The 26,098-nt window shown below is 39.2% G+C and overlaps 1 protein-coding gene across 11 annotated transcripts in view; it reads left to right on the forward strand.

Moving 5' to 3' along the window:
- GRID1 (glutamate ionotropic receptor delta type subunit 1) overlaps positions 1-26,098 on the forward strand; it is a 772,772-nt gene that overhangs the window by 119,492 nt on the left and 627,182 nt on the right. The window lies entirely within an intron of this gene.

A 26,098-nucleotide genomic window follows, 5' to 3' on the forward strand; every position in this document is an offset into this window, starting at 1 on the left:
GTAGCTAAGAAGGATGTGGAATATGGAATTGCTCATTATAAGGGTTTCTAGGATTTTTGAAGTTGTTTTGTTTAAACTGAATGGGGTTTCTGTGTATTTACGTTTCCTCTCAGTAATACTAATTTTAACATAATATATGACTTACAGAAAGAAAACCTCACAACACATTAAGTGTTATCAGGTAAGGTATGTTTAATCAGTGCTGGGTGACAAGGGTAGGTCATCTTCCAAAGCCCTTGCACACCTTCACCTTGTTCAGGTGAAATGTTTATACTACAAAATCATACATATTCAGAACAGGGGTAGGGTTATTACAATTAGTTCCTGGAACTCATTTCCATACTGTCCCACCTCTTTACACATGCTCATTGCCACCTGGTGGTCACCTTCTGGGGTCTTTGGGAGGAAGGCCAACGTCTTCCTCAGTCTGACCTCTCTATCTTTCATCCACCTGGCATCAGTTGTGGGTCACATCCTTGGCTGGAGTCTCCAATGTTCTCATCTTTGAATACAGTTTTCTTTTCCATAAGAATGTTTCAAGACCCTCTCAAGCTTAACCCACCTCCTTTGTGTTTATCTGATTGATGATGCTTTATATAAGTGCTCATACAGTTAATGACTTAACTAAGTTCCTACACTCTGTATCATATGTGGCATCAGGTGTTCACTGTTTGTTGTGCTCAAATTTTGCTGCCCTTGTGGAGCAGTTAGTCCCCTACAGCTATCTGCCTGCATTCTGACATCTGCTTGCTGTACTTGTCCTAGCAGATCTGAGTTTTCATTTCTGTCTTTCTTTATCTCTTTCTTTCTTTCTTTGCATACAAACAACTGTTCCAAGATATTCCACAGAAGTGGAATGTGCAGACCTGCCTTGGCCTTGGCACAATGCCATGACAGTTCTCACGTTCAGGCAGTGCTCTAGGTTGCTCTTGCTCTGCAGTTGGTATTCATAAGTTGGTATTAGAGCACTTGGTCTTCTCCACTGTTTTTTGTTTGTTTGGTTGGTTGTTTTGTTTTGTTTGTTTGTTGTTTCTTTTTTTTTTCCCAGTAAGAAAGGAACAGCTCTCTATTTTCACCATTCTTTAATTCTTTGCAGTTTCACTCAGAAACTGAAGTTCTATTTCAAGGTGTGCAATGTCTGCATACACAGTAAAGCAATGTACAGGGGTTCATGGCCACAGAGCAGTCTGTTCCTCACTCATCTGCTGTCTGAAGACATGTCACAGGAGCTGTATGAAACATGGTTGTCAATCAGTAACTGATTTACTGATCACTGTTTTTACAAGTGATAGTACATTACAGTTTTGTTGATAACATTAACTAGAAGTCAAAGTGACATCCATCACAGAAACAAGAAATCCCAAAGGTGGGGAAGGATGAAGCAACTAAAGAAATTTAAAATGCACAGCAGGAGTGGCAGGTCTGCTTCACTTCAAATATTGCTCATACTTTATTCTGAATTTATTGTCTGTGGAGTAGTTGTGGAGAGAAGAAAACAGAATGAAGTGATAATGGTTATCAGGGTTGGTTTGTTGTTTTTTTTTAATCTGAACATTGGTGGAATTTATAGCATAAAAATTAACAGTTGATAGGCACTATCCCTGTAATGTTATTGGTGAGATCTTGATGTAGAATAAGAATGACTTGAAATGTATCTGGAGTTGGAAAGGAGTATGTCAATGGCAAGAAAAAAAAGTGCAACTGAGTGTGATTTACTAAGGTAGATATTTGCTAGCATTATATTCCACATGCAGAACAACAATGTAAGAATACCAAATCTGAACACTTGCCACCTTTCAGCACATTTAAACTATAATGATTACTGTAGTTATTTAGCATAATGACTAAAATAGTTGCACAAAGTACTTTATTAATAGCAACATTTGTAATTAGATACTTGAACGTTTGTTATCTCAGACAGGAATATCCTGTAGAGCTAACCCATGTAGAATGAATTCTCCAATTAGTGAATTTACATATTGTGCTTGTTTCTATTAAAAGCAAAAAGAATTTTCTTTTTCCTGGCAATTTTCATGACTATTAATTTTGCTCTTAAGGAAACAGTTTATCTTATCTCTCCTTTGCCATGTTTAATTCCTAACTCAGTGACTGTATCCTCAGTGAAAAAATACCAGTTATTTTCCATCTGGGACTCTCCAAACATTGTTATTTCATGGAGATTATTTGGTGATGAAGATGTTATTGTAGCTCTTCTGTCCCTTCTCCTTCCTCCTTGCCAAAGAATAAAACCTCTGCAATATCTAGCATAAAAAAACTGGTTATAAAATATTCCTCAAAAGGAATTGTTTTAATTCTTTGCAAATTAAATATCATCAAGCCTCTCAGTAAGTTTTCTCTTTGTTTTAGCAATGTTAAATTAATGTCAATTAGCAAATTATAGATTATTTTACCTGATGCACAAGGAATAGTATGAAGAAGACTATTCAAGTGCAGCAGTCTAGAGGCTGGTAAAGGTGTTCAACTGTAAAGAAAACTTTGTGTGAAATCTTGATTAAAGGTTGAACAAAATTCCTTTACCACCATTTTGAGTACCAAACACTGGAAGCAAATTCAGTATTTAGGTAACATAAAGATTCTCATGTCATCTGCTGAAGTAGCTTCTACCTTTACTGAAGGGTTGAAGTTTTCTTATGCAGATTCCTCTCAGTTTAAATCTCTGCCACTGTTTATGCAGAAGATATTGTCTTGAAAGATGAGTAACACATGGTCAGATACTAGTTCCTCTACTGATCTCAGGTTTCATGCTTCCCAAGGGCTGTTGTGATCATTGATATATTTAGTTTCAAAGGATCAATTCTAGCCTCCTTCCTTTTGAAACTTGTGACCATCTGAGATACTCTATAGATTTGGTTTATACTTGTACTCTCTACAAGGCTGATAGACTTTGTGATTTGCATTTGTGGGTGCTCAAGCTCTTCCTTACTTGCACAGGTTGAGGAGCCTGGGTGTTGACCAAAGAGTTCTGGGTGTCTGTGACCTGTGGGGAAATATCTCCATTTTAATAGCAAGGCTTGGTACAATAAAATGACCAATTTGAAAACTGTACACTGTCCTGCTGTGCAAGATCTTGTTGATCTAAATATATTTTACTACTTTGTTCAGGTGAGAGTGACTGCCAAGGACGAACATCTTTATTTCAGACTTTCCTTTCAAGCTCCAAAACAGATGAAGACAAATAGAGGAGTTGTGAACCTTAGTGTGTGCCTAACCCAGGCAACCAGCAATAGAACAAGGGGACACAGTCTCAAGTTGTGCCGGGGTTAGGTACAGGCTGGATGTTAGGAGGAAGTTCTTCACAGAGAGAATGATTGGCATTGGAATGGGCTGCCCAGGGAGGTGGTGGAGGCACTTACTGTCATGGTCTAGTTGACTGGATAGGGCTGGGTGCTAGGTTGGACTGGATGATCTTGGAGGTCTCTTCCAACCTGGTTGATTCTATGATTCTATGAAGAGTGAAGGGATGGGAGACAAGAAGTAACTGTGATTTTGTGATCTGATCTTTTGGGCTGGCTACTGGTAGTGGTCTACTTTTTAATAGGTTTAATAGAATAGTAGATTTTAGTAATAATGATAACAATACATCAGTGTCCTTTATGGCAGTTTGTATGTGTTATTAAGGGGAAATTAATTAATGTGAGATGGTAACTTCCAAAATTAATATTGTTGATTAATTTTGATATTCAGAACTCTCACCACCCCCAACCACTAATTTTAATAATAATCAGTTCTTTGCATGGTCATGGAAACATTATACAGATAATAACTGTATCAAGAAATAACTTGCAAAAATATATAAACATTAACTGAACTGGAAGAGAAGATTCTTAGGGCCAAATGCCACTCACAGTCAATGAACTGCTTGCCCACTAGATGGACTCAAGGAGCATCTTTCTGCTTGTGGCAGAAGGCTATGGTGAACTACAAGAGGCTTTTAAGTATTTGCTCCAAAATATTATCTCTCAACTTGTGGGGCTAGCTACAGCTTCAGACACTATGTAAATGCTTTTGAGGAATACTGTCTTGTCAGCTGATGAGACTTGGTTCTTCCCAGGCTTCTGGGGAAAGGAGGCAGACTATCTCTGACCTTGTCTCCTGGCTCCTCTGGACGATCTGTGTATCTCCAGGACTTCTTGTCTTGGCAGGAGACTCAGGTGTAGGCAGAACGTCTTGTGACGTGCAATCTTAGCACAATGTCACACTGGTTATGCAGGCTGATCGTGTGGAGGCATTTAGAGCCTGTTCCTGGCAGTTTCCAGGCAATTCAGCAGAGCTAGCTATAGCTTTAGCATAATGCTGCAGAAAGCAATGGCAGAATCACTGCCAGAAACAGAGAGTAATAGCAGCAGGCACCAGCAGGCACAAATGCAATGGCAGAGCACACGCTGTGTTTACCTGCATATCTCTTTTTATCAATATAGCTGAGGCTAATGGGCCTTTGGCCACAGAAGAGCCAATCCGAATGGCAGGTAGCCAAGCTTGACTATATTAGGTGAAGACACAGACTTGCTTTACCTAAATTTGGGAAAAGCATAGGCCTTACACAAGGCAGGCACAAGCTAAGTGTGTGTACCTTGTTTACCTCAGGATGTAAGCAAGTCTGGGCAGGCCAGAGTCCTTTGTCCTCTTTCCCACATTTGCTTCTCCCCAAAACAGTAGAAGGGAGAGCAGAAAAGTGTGCCTGGGTAAGCCAGGACATGTATGAGCCTCTTTCGGCCTATTGGGCCTACCACAGCAGTGTGCCTTTATTCAAGGGTGGTAATGTGCCAGGCCAAATTAACAGGACCCCATCTTGAATACTGTGTCCAGTTCTGGTGTCGCCATTAGAAGAAGGACACAGAGCTATTGGAGTGAGTTCAGAGAATGGTCACAAAGATGATCCAAAAACTGGAACACCTCTGCTATGAGGATAGGCTGAAGGAGTTGGGATTGTTCAGCTTGGAAGAAGAGAAGACACCGGGGAGACCTTAGGAATCCAATACCTGAAGGGATCCTACGGGAAGGCTGGAGAGGGACTTTTCATGAGGGTGTCTAGGGACAGGACAAGAGAGAATGGTTTTAAGCTGAGAGAGAGTAGGTTTAGACTGGATGTTAGGAAGAAGTTTCTCAGTACAAGGGTGGTGAGTCCTTCGAATGGGCTGCCCAGAATTGTGGATACCTCCTCTATGGGGATGTTTAAGACCAGATTGAGTGAGGCTTTGAGCAACCAAGTCTAGTTTTGAGACGTCTTTGCCCATGGTGGGGAAGTTGGAGTGGATGATCTCTAAGATGCCTTCCAACCTAACCCATTCTATGATTCCATGACTATTTTTCTGATGAAGAAGAAGAGGTGGCTTTGTACAGTAGTTCACGCTTTGCTGCAAAACAGGGAAACAGAAGCTGTTCAACTCCTGTCTGTCTTAAGGTTAAGCAAATGAAGTGTTTCTATACCTCTTAAAAACACAAATTAAAAAAATGCTTTTAGCAGAAAATCATGATATGTTGAAATGATGCCATCAGGAATAGACACCCATGCCCATAACAGAATTTATTGAGAAGGAAATTAGTTCTGATTTCAGACACATTGTAGCATATTAGCTGTTCAACCTTCCAAGGAACCCAGGGCTTGCTTGTTTGCTATTTTACTGGACATGAAATTTGATGTCAGGCTGTTTCTTGTTTTCTATTTAACTATCTGGCATTGAGCAGTTACACAAAGGCTTGGCAGCCCTTGAGCAGGCACTTGCTGGAGTAGGAGACCCTAGTGTTGTAAGTTGCTCAAAATAAAGCTAACATGTGCTGTGTCCAGTTCTGGGCTCCTCAATTCAAGAGAGATGTTGAGGTGCTGAAACGTGTCAGGAGAAGGGCAGCAAAGCTGGTGAGGGGCCTGGAACACAAACCCTATGAGGAGAAGCTGAGGGAGCTGGGGGTGTTTAGCCTGGAGAAGAGGAGGCTCAGGGGTAACGTCATTGCTGTCTACAACTACCTGAAGGGGCATTGTAGCCAGGTGGGGTTGGTCTCTTCTCCCAGGCAGCCAGCAACAGAAGAAGGGGTCACAGTCTCAAAATGTGCCAGGGCAAGTATAGGCTGGATGTTAGGAGGAAGTTCTTCCCAGAGAGAGTGATTGGCATTGGAATGGGCTGCCCAGGGAGGTGGTGGAGTCACCATCCCTGGAGGTGTTCAAGCAAAGCCTGGCTGAGGCACTTAGCACCATGGTGTAGTTGACTGGATAGGACTGGGTGCTAGATTGAACTGGATGATCTTGGAGGTCTCTTCCAACCTGGTTGATTCTATGATTCTAAGAGATGCTATGATTCTATGTAGGTAATAGTTGAATGCTGTTGTTACCAGGTTACTGACCAACCTCTGTGTGCCTCTTTCTGTATTGTCATTGATGAAGAATTTCACTCCAAAGAGCATGATTCCAAAAATATTTTGAATATAAGACATAGGTTTCTTATCTTATCTTATCTTGTTAGTGTGTGAAAAACTAAAGGTCTAAGGATGCTTCTTCATGACAATCTTGCATCTTTCTCATTTGGACCTTTCAATGACACACAAAAAGCAGTGTCATGGTAAGGGAAACAAGAAAAATATTTTTTGCCTGGCCTATCAGTGCTCTTATTTGTTAAGTCCAGGATGTGGTTGTTAGCTCAGAAGACTTTAAAGCCCTCTATTTCCCCCTTTTTATTTATTTTTTTTGGCTTCATCTTGACAGTCTATTTTAAAGGCTGCGTTTTGGAGACCCCACACAATAACCATAATGTAATGTTTCAGTAGGCATTTAAAAAGCAAAGTGTGAACTCTGAGAAATATTCTTTCAGCTTGCAGAATGAACAAAAACACCACTCATGTTTCAAACCCATTCCCTTTTATTTCCCATGCTTTTCCTCTGAGTTTTCTAATGTGCCTGAGTGTTGATCTAGAACATTATGGTTTTGTTGTGGAGTTTCCAAGAAAAGGCATTGTATTAAAAATTATTTCACGTTTCTAAGCAGTGTTGTTTTCTTTTAGAGTTCAGTTTCTCTCACAGCATGATTGCTTTTGAAACGTTGTAGCACAACGCAAATGTGGTGCAAGGTAAGAGGACTAATGCGACTCGATCTGATGTGTAATTAATGTAGTACTTCACATTGTAAATGCTTTTTATAAGAAGTAAAAATGCAAGTGCAGATTGGAAGGTAATTAACAAGTAAAATAACCTGAGGTGGATGCATTTTTAACTGTTTTTCTGGAGCAAACTATGGCCATTCAAGACTTAATAATGTATATTTCACATACTTGCTAATTATGCAGGTGGTGCTATGCATCAGGTTAATGGAGGAATTGATGGAAAAACAGGGGGGAAATAAATTCCTTTAATTTGGAAAAGACAACTGAATATTTTTTGAAGATAGCAAAATGAAAGAAGATTTATTGGAATTTATTGTTAATAGCTAAGCATCTCCAGCATGCTGAGATTTATTTGGATTGTCAGGCAAATAGCATTTATGGTTTTTCCCAATTCTTAGGATTTGGAACCTAATTTTGAAACCTATCTCGTTTGAAGTGAAAAAAAACAACCAATGAAACTTGAAATCAGAGTTTCATACAAAGGGAACAAAAAAAGGAAGCTGGGTTCAGAATACAGTGTCTTGTTACCTATATCACAGAACCTTAGAGGCTGGAAGGGACCTCCAGAGGTCATTGAGTCCAACCTCCCTGCCAAGGCAGGATCACCTAATGTGGCTTGCGCAGGAATGCATCTAGGTAGGTTTTGAAAGTCTCCAGAGAAGGAGGCTCCACAACCTCTCTGGGCAGCCTGTTCTAGTGCTCTGTCACCCTTACTATAAAGAAATTTCTCTTGATGTTGAGGTGAAATCTTCTGTGTTCTGTTTGTAGTGGTTGCTCCTTGGTTTATTGCTGCTGACCACCAAAAAGAGATTGGCCCCATCCCCTTGACACCCACCCTTCAGATAGTTGTATATATTGATGAACTCTCCTCTAGGCTAAATAGCCCCAGGTTTCTCAGTCTCTTTTTGTAGTGAGGTGTCCCCGAATCTTACTTGTGGCTCTCTATTGGACTCTTTCTAGCAGGTCTCTGTCCCTCCTGAACTGAGGAGCCCAAAATTTGACACAGTATTCTAAGTGTGGTCTCACTAGAGCAGAGTAGAGGGGGAGAATGACCTCCCTTGACCTGCTGGACACATTTTTCTTGATGCACCCCAGGATGCATTGGCTTTCTTGGCCACAAGGGCACTTTGCTGTTCCATGCAGAACTTGCTTGTTAATTAAGCTCAGTTTTCTGGTAAAAGGTATTATGTAACTTCTCAACAATAGCAAATTTGATATTTCACTTAAAAAAGGCCCAAACCTAAAAAAAAAATCCTCTGAATTTCAACTTCCCCAAATCTGAAGGTCAAAGCACTCCCAGGAGAAGAGCTCTAAGTGGTGAGGACATGTTGGGGAAAGGCGTTATGTACAGTTTCTGGAAATGACAAATCCCCTGATAAGAGTGAATATTCTTTCATTCTACCTCCTATTCGTTATCCATGTAAAACATGGATGGGATTTGGAAAGGCCTCTGGAATGGAAAATGCCTGTGATCTTTCTCAGGCTCTGCAGGCTTTTCCTAGGGAAAGCTGACCAGGTCCTTGCAGCATTACTGATCTAATGAACACTGTGTCTGTGGGACTTCTGTGGGAAGTAAAGAATCTGGACTGGGCACTGTACTAATACAGTACACTTCACTTCAGGATTGAGAGATGGTTTTATCCTAAATCTTGACATGCAAATATTCCTCTCAGTCATTGTCTAGAAACCCTATGAGGAGAGGCTGAGGGATCTGGGGCTGTTTAGCATGGAGAAGAGGAGGCTCAGGGGTGACCTCATTGCTGTCTACAACTACCTGAAGGGAGTCTGTAGCCAGGTGGGGGTTGGTCTCTTCTCCCAGGCAACCAGCAACAGAAGAAGGGGACACAGTCTCAAATTGTGCCAGGGGAAGTATAGGCTGGATGTTAGGAGGAAGTTCTTCCCAGAGAGAGTGATTTGCCATTGGAACGGGCTGTCCAGGGAGGTGGTGGAGTCACCATCCCTGGAGGTGTTCAAGCAAAGCCTGGCTGAGGCATTTAGTGCCATGGTCTAGTAGATTGGCTAGGGCTGAGTGCTAGTTTGGATTGGATGATCTTGGAGGTCTCTTCCAACCTGGTTGATTCTATGATTCCATAAAAAAGACATTAATTCTCTTGAATTACTTAAAGAGTGCGTTTCTTCAAACACTGGTGAACATGAGTATCACATGGAGATTTGAATAGCTGACATAGATTATGTCACATTGCAGATCAAATGCTGTGTTTAGAAGCAGAATACCTTCCATGTCAAGGTAACAGCTATACCACTAGCAGCCTAAAATTACACTTAAATAAGACTTGTCTTCTAATAGCATGAGGAGACTTCTTTTAATTGCTCAAGAGAATTCACAGTAAAGGTTGTCTTCTCCATTTTAAAATCAAGCTGTTTCAGAAGAAGCATCCCAAGTGTGCAAGGACATTGGGTAATCCTTACAACTGCAGAAACTTTAGAAAATGTGAAAAATGAATTGCACCTATCATGCTAACATAGTAAAACAGGGGCTGTGATGGAAAGCTGGCTATGGCTGTCTCTAAGACTATGCCCAGCTGATTACTATTTAGCAGTTACTCATACAGATGTACCCCCAAATGCTATCTCTGGATAGCAGTACGATAGCCAGTGTAGGATTATGTCTCTGTAAGTTCATCAAGAGACAAGATGGTTGAGAAGAAAATGCTGGTTTGTCTCTGCATTTATTTGTTTATGTGTCCCTAAACACATGCTGGGAAGCAAAGATTCTTCTCTCTTTCCCAAGAACTTGTGTATTGTTTCTCTTTCACAGTAGAACACCTATGGACATTTGCAAACAAATTTCTCGTCTGCTACAGGGCTAAGGTCAGCAAAGATCCAAGTTCAGCTGAAATTATTAAGGCTTAGGGATACAACTAAGTGAACTGTTCCCCTGAGTGTTTTGTGCTTTGATCTTTTTCAGTGTCTGTATTCCACATGACTGGTTTATGTGTTGCACTCCCTGATATCTTCTGTTTCTTCCTCTGAGTGTACCTGTGTCACTGTAAGGGTCCTGGTGCAATGCCCTTACTCATATTTCCATACTGCATGGGAGAATGGGGATCAAAATGTGGTGGACTCTTCTTACAGGTGCCAAAGTGTGTTATTTCACTCTGCAGTTGGCTGAACACACAAGTGTTTGAAGAAGCCAGGAGTGCATGGCTATGTAATAATACTTGGCTGGGCAGCAACTATATAAATAGCAACATAAAAGAAGGATTTGTAGTCTGACGCCCTTAGAGACTATGTGGTCCTGCATCTCACTAAGGCTTCTCCTTGCCTTTAAGCCCTAGGAGATTTCCAGATGAAGAAATCCATATGATTGTAGTCTGCTTTTGTCCTGTGAATAAATTAACAATCAAATTATGTCCTTCTTCTGGCATCTTCTATGCATGAACATGCAGGGTGGGATTTTGTGTGTGTGTATGTAGCCAGAAGTAAAATAGCTCTGAAGTGAGAGAGATGTTATTTTGGTGAAACATCTCTCTTTCTGTATTAGAATTCATACTGAATAGCAAACCTTAGCAAATCAGTTAACTGCCTTTAACTCCATATTCTCATAGTTAGCGAAGGATGCAGTATCTGATTTTTGCTTTATGCCATTCATTCCTCCAGTCGCTCGTGCAGAATTTAAATGCACCTCGTTCTGTTCTCAGTTATTTTCTAGAATATTTTAATTTAATTCCCACCCATTCTCCCCTGTGGCCTCCAAAGGAAAAAAAAAAGGGAAAAAAAAGGTGGGGCAGACAAATTGGAAAGCAGGAAAACAGTTTGTGTCAGCTCTTCTGATTGTGTCAGGTGTACCGCAGAAAAAAATAATCTACTTCATTATCTTCTTCTTCAAGTGGAATACTAATCAATATCAAGGACTGGAAGAACAGCTTTTGACAAATAAAGGAAGCTACTGACAGTTCACCTTTAAAGTGATCATTTTTTAGTAGAAACTCATGGTTAACTACTGTTTCCAATGTCTTTTAAGTGATTAAGACTTTAGAAGCACCATGTTCCTATTTATGCCCTTGAAAAGGAGACATCACTGAGCTCTCTTTTCACCTTCTTATATTTCCCCTCAAAACCCCTAAACTGTAAAATATGTTTTCAGGACCAGACAGAGCAAGAAAAGTTTTTCTCATATAGTTGTTCATTTAGAGAGCAAACATGAGAAGTTCTCTTATTTTAACAGCTTTTTTTTTTTTGTTATGCTGTATTTTCTTTTCTGGACCGAGTTTGTAGTCATTTGTATATGGTATATAGAGAATGCAGAAGTATTAAAACAAGTTATATAGGATAGATTAGGCAACTGAAAAATAAATGGCAGTGCATATGTTATCAGGAATATTTATGTGGGGTTTTATAATCCTATGTAAGACATTTACAGTGGCCTCAAATCAGTAGGAATCTCCACCTCCAGAAAAAGCAACATATACCACTTTGCTCTTTTTTGACATGTTCTAAGCTAAATGTGAATTCAAATGCTCTCTTTCCCATTTATCTCATGTTTTCTTTATCAAGGATCCTTGTCTGAATCAGGGGATTTAGACAAGTGACAATGCACCTTCTTAGGCACATTCTAATTGAAAATTTGGCCTTGTGTTTTTAGTACTCAGGAGCACAGATTTTTGACAACTCACTTTCCCCTTTAGGGCACATTACTGAGAAGCAATGTTTTCAGAGAACTTAGTGCCCAGTGTCTGATGCTGTAACACCTGAAGTTAGATAATTAGCTTCTAGGCTTTTATTTTCTGAAAACCTACTTTCTTTATCTAGTTCTGGGAAAGAAGACTTGAATCCAGTTTTGAAAATGCCAATCACACTGTTTCTGTAACCTGGTGCCATGCAGCACTGAAATGAAACACCTGTGGCACCTAGGATAGTATTTTTTGTGTGATAGACAGTAGCCGTCTATAAATAATTCCTCTAGTCAATAAATAAAGGAAAAACTATTCAAAACCCCACTTAATATTAGACATCACTTTCATTTTCATAATTAAAGCATGTGCCTTTTTGGGTGAAGGTTTGCATTCCACCTGTGCTGGCACAACTAGGATAGCTGTCAAGAGGTGGTTGTAATGTTTGGTCACTTTGTCCTTGTATGGATTAATTGCTGGGTTGCAGAAAATCTATGTGATCCAGGACAACCTTAGCAAGGTAAAAAAGATACATGAGCTCTTGCTGAGTTTGTGTGGGTGTCTGTGCCTACTTTTCTCTTAGGAGTGGGCAAGCAGCTGTTGTTGCCCCAGCTCAAGACCCTTCATTAGGGACTCTCTGGGAACACACAGCCTTGTCTCCAGACCCTGTGTGCCCTCAATAGTGCCACTGGGATTGAGGTGAAGCTGCTGCTTCCTGTTTGTGGATTGGAGTTAAGACAGAGCCCCATGTTTCATTTGTGATGATGTCAGCTGGTTCAGGAAAGTGTGAAATACTGATTTTAGTCTAATTACTTATTTTTGGAGAGAGGAAGAGAGTTAGGAGAAAGAGAAGAGGTTGAAGCTCTTTTCCTGTTTTATTTTTTCAGTTACACTTCACACTGATTTGTGTTTTTCACTAGAAAATGGATTATCAAAAAGCAGCCAGCAGAGTGTCAATGTAGTCCATTTAACACATATATAATAGAAAGGTATATAAAATCCATATTTTAATCCAGTGTTTATTGCTGTAGATATGATGATGATGATAATTATGTTGTAAGTTACTTTACATAATGTCCATGTTTATGGACTGAGATCTCATTCTGTCCATTCTTTAAAATTTCCTTAAGACTTATATCCTTCTGCATTCTGTCTAGTACAAGTTGAAGCCATGAAGGTAAAAGTCTTCAATCTCTTCCTGAACTCTTGAAGATCTCTCTATATAAGATCATTATTCAAAAAAACAAATGTTTCTTTCTTAGGAAATATTCCTCCCAATATCTGCCCTAAAATAAAAGATGTCTACCTCCTCTTCTTGAAGTATACTTTGCCACAATAAGAAGGGTTTAGTTTTTCTACTTTAATACCAGCTGCACGTGGCTTAATCCTTACTAATGACTGCAGCTTGACTCTGTGCCACGAATCCACCTATGTCTGTTACCTAAAGAAGGAAAAAAAGAGAAAAGCCAAACAAACAAAAAGGAAGAATATTGGAAATCTAGCCAGAAAACCCCTCTTTGACTTCTTTGGCAGAGTGCCTGGAAAGGAAGAGAGAACACAGAATCAAAATAAATTACAAGATTCAGAAACGCATTAAATTTGCCCTAAGAAATTGCTTTCTCCTTGTGACTGGTGATAATCTGAAGCTTATTTTAAAGGAAATGGAAATAGAGATACAAGAACAAAAAACATGGGTAATAGGTCCAGTGGTTGCATTCTAAACTGGTAACAAATCAAAATGTTTTGGTTAAGTGAAGAGTTAATTTGAAAAGGAGTCAGGAGAATCATGGGCTAATTTGGTTTTGAAGGAATTTCTACAAGTCCTCTTGTCATTCCTTGGCCTCAGAGCTGGACAAATGGAGATAAGGTTGCTTTGAGTATTTCCAAAGTTGCAGATTCCACGACCCCTGTCTGTAGAAGATGAGGTGCACATTTCTCCACACAGATCAAGAGAAGAGGTTTGAACCATGGGTTGTGCACAGTCCTTGTAGGTTCTCACAGGTTTTTATGATGGGAGCACCCTTTGTTTTGATCTTGTTTCAGTTTATCCCCAGTTAATAAATAGTATATTCTGTCTCTATGATGACAGAGAAGTTTAAACTGCAGACGTTCTTTGTTTAAATCAATATTGTTTGGCCACTGTTCAAATGGTCTGCTGTAAGGATTAGGAGTCTCCCCAAAGACACTATGCAGGTTCAATATAAAGCAAGCACTAATAGGCTGTGTATATGAACTGACTCAGCCATGCAAATCTGATCAGGTTATTTGGCTGCTGTGCTCATCAACTTAGAAAAATAATTATAGCTAGCAGTTTGAAGCTTGCCTAGTACAAACATGCAGAGCTGTTACAGAGCTCTTCTAGCTGCAAAGATCTTTCCACTAGGTTAGACCACACTTTATACTTCACATTTTAGTTTTTTCTTCTTCCAAAAAGGTGACCATATCTATAGAACAGGAAAAATACTTCAGAAAGGGCAAAAACTGATGTAGTTTTCTCCATGACTCAGTGGGAAAAGATAGTATTAACAATAAAATATCATTTCTGGAGTATGCAGCACAAGGAAGATATCCTCATTTCCTGTAGGTGAAGATAATCTTTATCTATTGTGTAGATGTATAATCCCAGTGGTAAGGATTTGCTGGTGAAAGTAAAATAATCATCACAGAGCAATAACTGAAAGGATTGTCACTCCTTAGAGATTTTATACAATTATTAACCTTGGATTCATTTATAGTTACCAGAATCAACTTTCTGTTTTGCTTTGCTTGTCAGAAAATGCTTAAAGATAGAACATTTCTAAGAATGTGCCATAAAGACTTGATCAATGTAATATTAAAGCTTTCATCCCATTGGAACCTGGTGAAGTCTGAGAGTAACAGATTTGGAAAGGACATTCTTTGGTTCTTCTCTGCCATCCTTAGTATCTGAATCATTAGTTATTTATTGACTGTTTGTGGCCGTTTGAGCTGATCCTCTAGCTCAGACATAGGGGAGAGATGAACATTCCAGGGATAGGCCACATAAATGGCAACAATAGATAAATGAATATAATTTCATTGGAGCATCAAGAACTTAATGTCTAGAAGCACAGTTTGTTCTGCCCCTTCTCCCGCTGGCTTCTGCTGCTGCAGCTTCGCCTATCTTCCCCGGCTGCTGTTTTGGCTACTGCTGCTTCTGCTGCTTCGCCGCCGCTTGACCCCTTCCCCATCTCCCTTAAGGTTATTGTATTGTTTTTTTTTTTCCTTCCTTCCTTCTCTAGTTATTATTTCTCTTTACATTGTTGTACTTATATTATAAGAAAATACAATTTCATCTTTCCCTGACTTTCAAAAAAGGAGGGGGGTTTGTGTTGTGAATTTTCTTCCCCAGGGAGGGATCAGCCCAAACCCGGGACACTGATCAATCAGTTATACTCTATACATGTTTCACTGGCTGTGACTATCAGAGGTGTCCTTTAGGATTTGTTTTCCAGTATCTTCATTGGTGGTTTGATTGTCAGAGTAAGAAGACACAGTCTATCTTCCAGGAGTTCTCTGGATCAGCCTTCTATTAGAAGTTGGAGATGTATCACATAACAAATTCAATGACACAGTGGAAGAGACAGATGAGCAGAGTTCTTTTTGAGCAGGAAGGAACAGTGTAGACATACCTGTCAGTACTAGGAGAGAAAAGAATCTCCAGGGAGTAATTTCAGAGAAAGTCTTTGGAAAAGAAGGGCATCACATTAACCCCCTATAGTTCATGGGATGCAAAAAGAGCATAATCAGAGCATAACTCGGACATCGGAGAGGGCGAGTAAATGACAAGACCTTACTTCAAGAAAGTCACAGGCTGAGGGATTTCTGGTTGTTTATCAAAGAAATCACTTTGGTGCAACTATAAATTACAAGTTTTGTAGTTATTATGACAGTTGTTCTACCCCATAGTTTTTTTTTTTCCTCTAGTACATGCTGTAGTTTATGTTGTTTTGTTTTTTTTGTTGAGGGAGTTTGTTTTGTATTGAATGTTGCTGGCAATTCCTGCAGCTTGCAGCTTGTAACTAAGGGATATTAGCATATATCAGTGTAACCTACAAATAAGTAACTTGAGGGAAGAAAGGATTTAATTTTTTTATATGTGAAAAATAAATGAGAGATTATTTGCAAAGAGAGCTCCAACGTAAGTTTAATTGAATATATTTACATTTAGAATGAAAGAGACTAATAAATGTAAAGTTAAGATTTTAATGTGCAGTGGTAAGCTATTTTTTCAATGAGAATAATGTCCTCTAGAGATTTGTGGAAAAAGAAATTCTACAAGTATGTTTTGTACTATTTCTCTGGAATGACCACAATGAATCCCAAGTGTTTAGGATCTTTTGTTATAATTTGCCTCAGAAGAAACTTCTGAGGAAGAAAAGTGCTATCCTTAGAAGAAAAGTGCTATCTTTAAAGCGGTGAAACTGAATCACAAGGTGGTCTATGGCTTTCCTAAAGTGCAGGAAGATCTGTGATTTTAAAAGATGTCATGGTTTGGGTGTTCCCTTCCCCCCCCCCCCCCCCCCCCACACACACACTTTAGAAATCACCCAGACTAGACTCATCCGACTCTGGAAATATGAATTAAGCTTATATTTACAGCTAGCACAATATACAAGCAGATATTTACAGTATACACAGTTATAGACAGAAATATACAAGGTAAAAAGTAATACAGAAACACAACTCTCCTCCCAGAAACCTGAGTCCCCAGGAAGGGATCTCAACCACCCCTGCACCTTCCCCCTGCCCCTCTCAACCTTACCCCAGTCCCAAGGAAGAATAGAGGTTCGGCCAGAGGTTAGGAAGCAAAGTGAGCTTGTCCAAAATGGAGAGTTTGAGAGATGCAGCTCAGCCAGCAGCCCAAGCGAGAGTGGTGCCGAGAGTGGTTATCTAATGTTTTTATTTCCTGTTCCTATACTTCTCAGCAAGGCTGTGAGCGAAGAAGACATCACCATTGTTTTCTTTCCACAGCCTGTAACCTAGTTCTTCTCACCAAAACATTCTAGCCTGTTTCAAACTAGCACAGTGGTAGATTAGGAAGTGGCAACTCAGTTTTCCATGTCCCAGATTGGAATACTATTTCCCAAACACATCTGCGTTGAGATCGTAGTAGAATCCAGTAGAAGCTGGATATCTGTCTTAGACACTGTGTGGTGGAGAGTCCCAAAGATCACAAAATAGGCTTGAGCATAGAATCATAGAATCAACCAAGTTGGAAGAGACCTCCAAGATCATCCAGTCCAAACTAGCACCTAGCCCTACCCAGTCATCTAGACCATGACACCAAATGCCTCATCCAGACTTTTCTTGAAACACCTCGAGGGATGACGACTCCACCACCTCTATGGGCAGCCCATTCCAATGCCAATCACTCTCTCTGTGAAGAACTTCCTCCTGACATCCAGCCTATACTTCCCTTGGCACAACTTGAGACTGTGTCCCCTTGTTCTCTTGCTGGTTGCCTGGGAGAAGAGTCTTGTCCAGGCATGTTTACCCCCAACTGTGTGTTTGAACCTTATAAATACATTTTCTGGTGGGATTTTAAATTAATAAATATATTTCCATAGTTTATTAATTTTCACCTGGATATTCGTGTTAATATTGATTAATTAATTATTTTTCATTACAGCTAGCTAAAGTAAAGGCAGGTTTAGGGTCTGCCCACTACACTAAAGTGTGTTGTATAATTATACCTGATTGTATAAATGTATTGCATTCTGTGGAGTGAGATGGTGTGGTTTTGTAGTTTAAGTGCTACTGAGTGCGAGTCCAGGGACCTGATAGTCTCACCAGTCTCCCACTTTTGCCACAGTTACATGGATGTGGAATGTTAGTAAGGATACTCGTTTGCTGTGCTCTGCAGTTCTCCTCCTGCAGGCAAGTTTCCTTGCCTCTGGACAATGCCATGAGAACAAATCCTTGTCTGTCAAATGCCAAGACCCCAGGGGAGGACAATCACAAAATGCACATCTAAGTACTTAGACCATCAAGGATTTGTAGTCTGTAGCAGACCAGAATGCTTTAATATTAATATTGTACAACATCTACATCCTGTCAATGTCTAAAAATGCAGTTCTGGTAGGGAGTAGGGATGGATGGAAGTCTAATAGTTCCTTTATTTTGAAACAGTAATAGATTTGTTGTTACTGATCTGAAAGTAATCTCAGTTACTGAATTCTACCTGTTGCACGCCTGTATCTGATTTTTATAGGGCTCAGTATTATCAAATAAATGTGTTTTCCACCTTTCATGAAATCCTCATCATTATACTTTACTGCCTAAAATTCTTTGTTTCTTCTGCTGTCCTAAAAGGACTCACAAAAGATTTGCATGAGTGTAATGCCATGTTAGTGTAATATACTTTGAATGTGGCTTGGCCAGATAACTGCATGTGTGCATGAACACACATACGCACCAAGAGACAGGTATATCTAAGGAAGAGAGTTTTAATTTAGGACAGCTCTGCAGCCAGGTGTTAAGGTTATGTGACATTTAGTTTCTGTCTGACTTGGAATGACTTCTCCCTGCCTCAGTTAGCTCTAGGAAGCATGATTTGCAGACCACTTTGTTTTAAAACAAGAGTAAACAATCATTTAAAAAGGGTTAGAGAATGGACAGATTTTCTTCTCCTTAAGTGTTGTTATGAGTAATCTTTCTGCAGTCCAAAAAATTCCATAGAAGTGACAGACAAAACTGATCTGTGACTGGACAGCTATAGTGATTGATGACAACATAAGATATTTCTTATTTCTGTCATGTTTTAATCTAAAGCTGGCAAAAGGGTTGCTGAACAGCCTGCAAATTAAAGCACTGCATGTTTTACGAAGTCTAAACCATGTGAAAGTTTAGATAATGCATGATAATTACTTTGTAATACAAATATTTACTGTAACATCAATGGGTGAGGGGAATTCTTAAGGCCAGATTTTCAAAATGAAAAAATATTATTCTTAAATTAGAAAGGAGCCACTGGTATTCCATATGAAAAAAAAAAAAAAAAAAAAACAGACTTCCACAATTTCTAACAGCAGAGATTTAATGAAATAGGAACTAGCAGGAGAGTGAAACAGAAGACAGAAATTCTGTTGTTGTATGAGGAAATATTTACTTGCTCTCCCAGGAGACTGAGTTAGTTCATTCAGGAAGTTTTTCCGTGCTTCATCAACAGATCTGTGACACTCATTTCGCTACCAGTGCTGTGTTTTTCTAAACTCCACTGAGGAGCATGTTACATCTGAAACCTGATCAAATTACATGACTGTTTTTGTGCGTTATCCTGTGTGTAAGACATTCATTAAAAATAATAATGCAATGCAAATTAATCTAATAAGCTAGCCCATCCCAGAGCACAAAAATGATAGATCTCTGTCTTATATGCCTAGGGTGGCAGCATAAACACTCAGCTCAGACTTCTGTGCTAAGAGTTGTCATGAATTTCCAAGTAGTTGCATAATTAAGTAGAGTCAGCAGTAAAGTTTTGATTCTGATTCGTTTGCTTTATTTTTTTTCCTTAATCACTTAGGTCAGAGTCAAAACTGTGAGTAGGTGTGAGATGTTTTGCCCAAGAGGTTTTCTTTGAAAATGCCCTCTCTTTGCCTTTTCTCTGTTTCCTTTCTGACAAAGAGCACTAGGATGCTTCCTCAGAAATTCACCCTGCAGTGATTTGGGTTTTTCTTCCTCTCTGACTGGTATTGGGGAACTTTAAATATTGGATGCTTACTGACTGATGAAAGCGTAGTGTGCATTTCTACATCTCTTTTCTTGGTGTCAATGTTTGAAAGCAAGAAAGAACTCTATTAGTTTAATAGGTTTGAAAATGAAAAATGCCTGAAAACATATATCTGAATGGAAGTTGAAAGCCTTCTAATTACCCAGGCAAGAGCAGAAATTATGCTTCATGAATCATTCAGAACAAGTGTGCTTATAATCTGCTCCCTGATTATACTTTTCACTTGATATGCTGGAAACACCCTCTTTCCTCTGCTCATTTTGTTGGTGATGAGTCTCTTTCTGTTGCACCAGAGCTGACCTGCACCTTCCTTTGAATCTGAAAGATTCATCTTTATTGGTTTGATTCTTTAATTGTGGCAAATCTGCAGGTTTTTTTTAATGGAAAGGAAACATGTCGCCTTACATGTTAAAGTGATGCATGATTATGTCAGTATTGATTTTCAGTGAGCAAAAACTTTAATCTAATATAGTTACATGAAGAGAATTTGAATTTCTGCCACACTTAATTTGGTGGTGGCCTAATTACGCAGTTTAATACAGTCTAATGAAATCCAGGCTGAAATGCAGGACAGTAAAAGGTTTTTCTTTGTGATTTAACTGGCAGCAAACACTAGTCTTGAAAAAGACATCTCAATCTGTAGCAGATTCAGATTGTCTTTTCTGGAATTCAATTCCTGTTTCTCTGCGTGTCAGAATTTTGTTTATCATTTCTGGTTGTTCTGGGTTCCTAACACTCATCTTTGGTTCTGTGGCAGTTTTCCCTCCCCTCTGTGACTCACACCAATAACTTATTTTTCTCTCAGATTGGTAAACAACATAGTGATGTGTATTCTGAATCTGCTGTAGGACATTTCTGTTAGATCAGAAGCAGTGACTGAGCTTTCTTTAGCCAGCAACTGACCAGTTGCTAAGTCACTTTGCCAAATGTCTGTTTTATGGTGAACATTGATGAATCTGATACTATTTAAGGAACTCCTAAATAAAATTACTTCTCTGTATGCTTTAAAAGTAGATACAGGCACAACTGGAGGGGGGAAAAGTAAGTTTAGAGAGTAACCTTGAACATTTAAAAGAGTACATTCTATGATATAGAAGAAATTTATTTGTTACTCTATTGTGAGAAGATACCTAAAGTAATGAATTTATCCTTGGCATAGCTGTTGAATATGTAAATCAGTAATAAAATCATCTTGCTTTGCTTTATTACTCTATTTCATGTATTTATATAAAAAGTTAAGCAGAAATTCCTCACTTGTTTTGCACATGTGCATATTTTCTTGATTTGTGTTATGGAGTGCTGGTTTAGACTGCATATAAACATCCTTTCCTAATAAACCTGGACTGCTAATTACTGCGATATGATCTCCTCCTGCTCTTTCATTTCTCTTTCGTAAGTTACTGAAAAGTGATGAGTCTGAATCATCACTCATCACTAGGATAAACTTGTTATGGTATCATCTTATGTTTCGGTTGTGGTTTTGCTGATATGCCTTGTATGAAGGCTTTGATAACAACAGAAATTAAAACAAGGGAAATCACAGTGACTTCTAGAGACAGATGGTGTTAACTGATGTCATTTTTTCCCTTCACTTTCTTAAATAGGAAGACAATAATCCTTCCTTACCAGAACAGAATGTTTCTTGTCACTGATATTTAGAGAGGCTAGTATTAAAGGCATGTATATTTTAAGATTGTAAATAGGGTAATAGAATCATAGAATCAACCAGGTTGGAAGAGACCTCCAAGGTCATCCAGTCCAACCTAGCACCCAGCCCTATCCAGTCAACTAGACCATGGCACTAAGTGCCTCAGCCAGGCTTTTCTTGAATACCTCCAGGGACGGTGCCTCCACCACCTCCCTGGGCAGCCCATTCCAATGCCAATCACTCTCTCTGTGAAGAACTTCCTCCTAACATCCAGCCTATACCTACCCTGGCACAACTTGAGACTGTGTCCCCTTGTTCTATTGCTGATTGCCTGTAAGTGCACAACCTTAATGCATGAAAACTGGCATGACCAATCATGTAAGTAAGAATGTCCTTCCTATGCATTTGCAGTTTCAACTTGCTTTTATGTTTGCTTCTTTTTTAAAGTGATTTACTTATAGTTAGTGGGGGTTTGTGTAAAGGGTAACCTACTAGCAGGACCAACAAATGGAAACAGAAGGATTATTTTTCCATAATAAATTAGGGTTTATTTTTACACAAGAATCAGATGTGATGCCTGGATTCAGGACACAAGAACTAGTAGATGCAAATTAACTGAACTAAGGCAAAGCTGTGCTATGATCATGACTTTTTTTTTCTGATTGTTTTTTCTTTAGTAAACAAAGTAAGCATTTGCTAAAGGGGCAATGTAAATTTATACTTGGATATGTTTCTAAATCTGTGGCTAATTTCATTCCTCTCCTATACCATGTACTTAGAATCACAGAATCAAACAGGTTGGAAGAGACCTCGGAAGATTATCCAGCCTATACTTTCCCCGGCACACCTTGAGACTGTGTCCCCTTGTTCTGTTGCTGGTTGCCTGGGAGAAGAGGCCACCCCCCACCAGGCTACAGTCTCCCTTCAGGTAGTTGTAGACAGCAATGAGGTCACCCCTGAGCCTCCTCTTCTCCAGGCTAAACAACCCCAGCTCCCTCAGCCTCTCCTCATAGGGTTTGTGTTCCAGGCCCCTCACCAGCTTTGTTGCCCTTCTCTGGACACGTTCCAGCACCTCAACATCTCTCTTGAATTGAGGAGCCCAGAACTGGACACAGTACTCAAGGTGTGGCCTGACCAGTGTTGAGTACAGGGGAAGAATAATCTCCCTTGTCCTACTGGCCACTCTTTCCTTGCAAATGAGTGTTGTTGGAAAGGAAGTGTTATCTAATGTACATGATGTTGCATATACAGCAGTCTTTGCTCACATTTGTTACCTTTGGAAAAGCTTTTAGTTTAAAGGGGGGGGGGGGGGGGGGGGGGAAGGTATCTGATCTCATCCTTCAGTGAATGGGTTGAAAGCATTTAAGGAAAACTTTGGTACATCACACCATTTCTGAAGCCTTGTACTCTCTCTGAATTACTGTTCATTCCTCAAAGACATGCAGAACATTTCAGAGAGTTGTGTCATTTCCACTTCAAACATGTTTAACCTTCTGGCTAACTCAGCTGCTGTTTCCTTTGTTTTCATACCTCTACAATGACATCTGCACTGGACAGCAGAAAAGAAATAAAAAAGTGGCAAAAAAGTGAAAGTGGTTAAGCACACCTTTTGAGTAAGTGCAGCAAAGATCACCTAATAAACTACAAATCAGCTACAGAGCAGTGAAAGTGTCAAGGAGCATCTTTTGATGTCCTTTATATCCTTTTCTAAAGTATACATCTAAGGAATCCCAACAACAGCAAGCTGTTGTAGGGCATAAGAAGTAATCTGTTGCAGCGAGGTATGAAGAGGTAAATATAATAGTGGTCTGATGACTGCAGAAGTCTCCTCCACTAGATTTAGATTTTCAGAACTGCCTGTGACTTTTCTGGCTGCACATTGTACTTAATCTCATAAAGTGAATGTGTAATTAAAACAAACCAAACATTTCTTGACCCAGAGCTAGTGAATGCAGCTATTTTGCAGAAGTTAAAAAGCAGTGAGCAATTTTGTTTAGAACAGTTATTTGGATGGCCTACCACTTACTGATTTCTTTCCACCTTTCTGTTTGTTTGTCTCAAGGAGTTGTTTCATCTTGTCTTTCTTGCGTTTCACTGGCTGTTAAACCTTGCCAGGAGCTGACATTTATTTTCTATTTGGACAAGTCCTAGGACAAAAGGACCCAACCTTGTCAAATTTCTGGTTCCAAAGAGTAATGTTGATAATTAAAAATTACATGGGAGAATTGGATTGAGACTGGAGTTTTTGTGAAGCCTGATATTGAATATAAAGAGTCTTAAACATATACATGGGTATGAAAAGATAGAGAGTAATCAAGTTCAACTATATGGCTTTACTACTTTTAATGTCATGTCTCCCAAGGTGCTTTACAGCACAATAATCATGATTAACTTTGGATTTAATCAGTGAACTAGTGCAGTAATCTACAAAGTGGGACAGTGAGTTAGAAGAGCTTAATGTTGGTGTAGACCCTAGTGACCATGTTATAATTCATGAAGAGATGTCAGTGAAACCCATCAAGTCTGTGTGTGGCAGGGTACGTGGGTAATCCACTCCATATTTCGGAGAGACACTTGGAACAAAACTCCACAAACATTTCTTTGATAAGATAATAATCAAAGGATGGGAAGTCTGGGATGTGTGCTTTGTTTTAGGATGATACTGACAAATCATAAGAAGAATTTATGCCACATTTTCTTATTTACTTCAGTTTTGCTTTCATAAATGTTTCTAAGTGCAAATATCTCTCAAATGCAAACTCCGTAAATTGCAAGTGCCGGTTTCTTGGCAACCACATCAGGACTTTGCTATTTGCAGCTAGAAATGAGAGTGCATTTTCAAACAAACTGCAAATTTAGAGGTTATGATAGCGTTGATGGAATGGAGGTTTATGGCTTGTGTTTTAATTTTTTTTAAATCTTGCATTCTCAGTGCTCAGACACTTAAGTGCAATACACCATTAATGTGGCGACTACCAAAGTAATCTGAAATTACCTAGGTGGTGAAAAACTGGTGATTAGAAATCAATTTATGAAATACAAACTTTCTTTTAAAGGCTGTTTCATCACCAAGTGTATTAAATAAACCACTTGCACAGCGTGTTTCAGATGGGCAATGATAGGGACTCAGTCTCCATGTTACTGAGAGACTGTGACAATAGGAGCTGAGGAGACATTGTACATGCCTTGGGAGAAGGGGAAGAGGCTATTCAGATATGGAAGCCAAGAGCCTGAGTGGGGCAAAGGTTATTTCAGACTGTTATGACACAACAAATCTTGAGTGTAGTTTTCCTCCTTTTTCTACTTCCCTCCTTCACTTCACTGCCTCATATCTAGGGAAGGCATTTGTTATCTCTGTAGAGCATGGAGAAACATGGATTTCAGAGTAGGCAATATTCCAGTTGCTGGGGTCCAGATATCTGGTATGCAAGCAGTACAATTTCAAGTCTTAAATATATTTTTCTCTGTTGTTTTGTATGGTTTACATAAATTGGTATTAAAAAGTCATAGTGTGGATGGAGAATCCCTTTTAAGTCATTTATTACAGTGAGCAATTTGAATGATTTATATTTATTGTATTTCTTTCTGAGCAAAAGAAATCTATGGTTACAAAAATCAGTTCTGATTTTGTAAGATACTGTTCTGCTGTATTTCAGATGAAGAAAAGAAAGGTCAATGAAAGGAGAAAAATAAGATATTTTCATTCTTTTTTTAAATGGATATTGAGAGAATCTTTAGGTTGCAGGTTCTACATCTGTGTTTGATCATGACTAAACTGTGAGCTCATAAGCATACAGTTGGAGAGAGGTAGGGAGTTAGGGAGAGTTTTTAGATTATACAATGAGGGGTTTGTGCACTACTTTGGATTTGTGTTGTCTAGCATTAATAAAATAGCAAAATTGTCCTAACTGCATCCAAGCTTATTATAGAGCTTCTCATTTGGTGGCTTTGTCATCTAAATGCCCCAGCACATTTAACAAATGTAAATAAACAGACCTCTCCCATACCTTCAGTGAGCAGATAATTTTCCCATACATAAGGAGCTCACAATAGAAGTGCCTAAATTTGTTTCCTGGCTTATTGTGGAGTCACAGCTAGGAAACAGATTTCATTCTTCATTGCCCTGACCAACCTTTCTTCGACCTATCCACCTTTGCTCTCCCTTAGCCCTTTCTTTGGGATTAGGCCCCTTTGAAGCATGTCTATTGTTTTGATAACAGTGATTGGTTCTTTGTCTTTCCCCCCTTTTTTCCTAAAATATTAACACTTTTTTTCCCCTTCTTCCCTTCCTTTCTTTCATTTTTCCTTTTTTTCCTTGTGTAATCTTCAAGGGGTTTAGTAGTATTGGCTGGTTCAAAAATGTGGAACCTACTGAGATGGGGAACACAGGGACTTATCCACTCAAAGAAGAAATTCATACCTCTTTCATACCTGGCACTTCTAATGTCTCCATGGACTACTGGCAGATGCAGCCAATGCATCACATCTTTCTCAAGCTCACTCTGCATGAAGTCCACATTTACCCATATATTTACGAGTTATTAAATGAAATATTTATTCTTTTACTTGCTATTATTTTCACAGTCTCTTGACCCAATTCGTGAATGATGCATATGCTAAGTATGTTAGTTTGTGCACAGATAAAGACAGTATAGACTTCAGTTTAGAGTTAAGTAAAATATGAAGAACAGCATATCCAGATGAAGTATCTGTTATGCTAAAGCAAATGGTGTTACCTTTTAATACTTCCCCTGGGAAAAGACTCATGTTTTTGAGATGAAATCCAGAATCACAAATGAATTTTTTATGTTGCTTGCATGTAGCAAGATTCATTTTCTCCATTATCTAATGAAGCATGTTTATTGAATCTGACAAACCTGGGAAACTGAGCTTTCAGATGTGGAGGGCAAACAACTCCCTGCATTTGTTTGGCTTCATTGATTTATCAAGACTTTC

The sequence above is a fragment of the Pogoniulus pusillus genome, chromosome 6 (genome assembly GCF_015220805.1).
Source record: "Pogoniulus pusillus isolate bPogPus1 chromosome 6, bPogPus1.pri, whole genome shotgun sequence".
Classification (NCBI taxonomy): Eukaryota; Metazoa; Chordata; class Aves; order Piciformes; family Lybiidae; genus Pogoniulus; species Pogoniulus pusillus.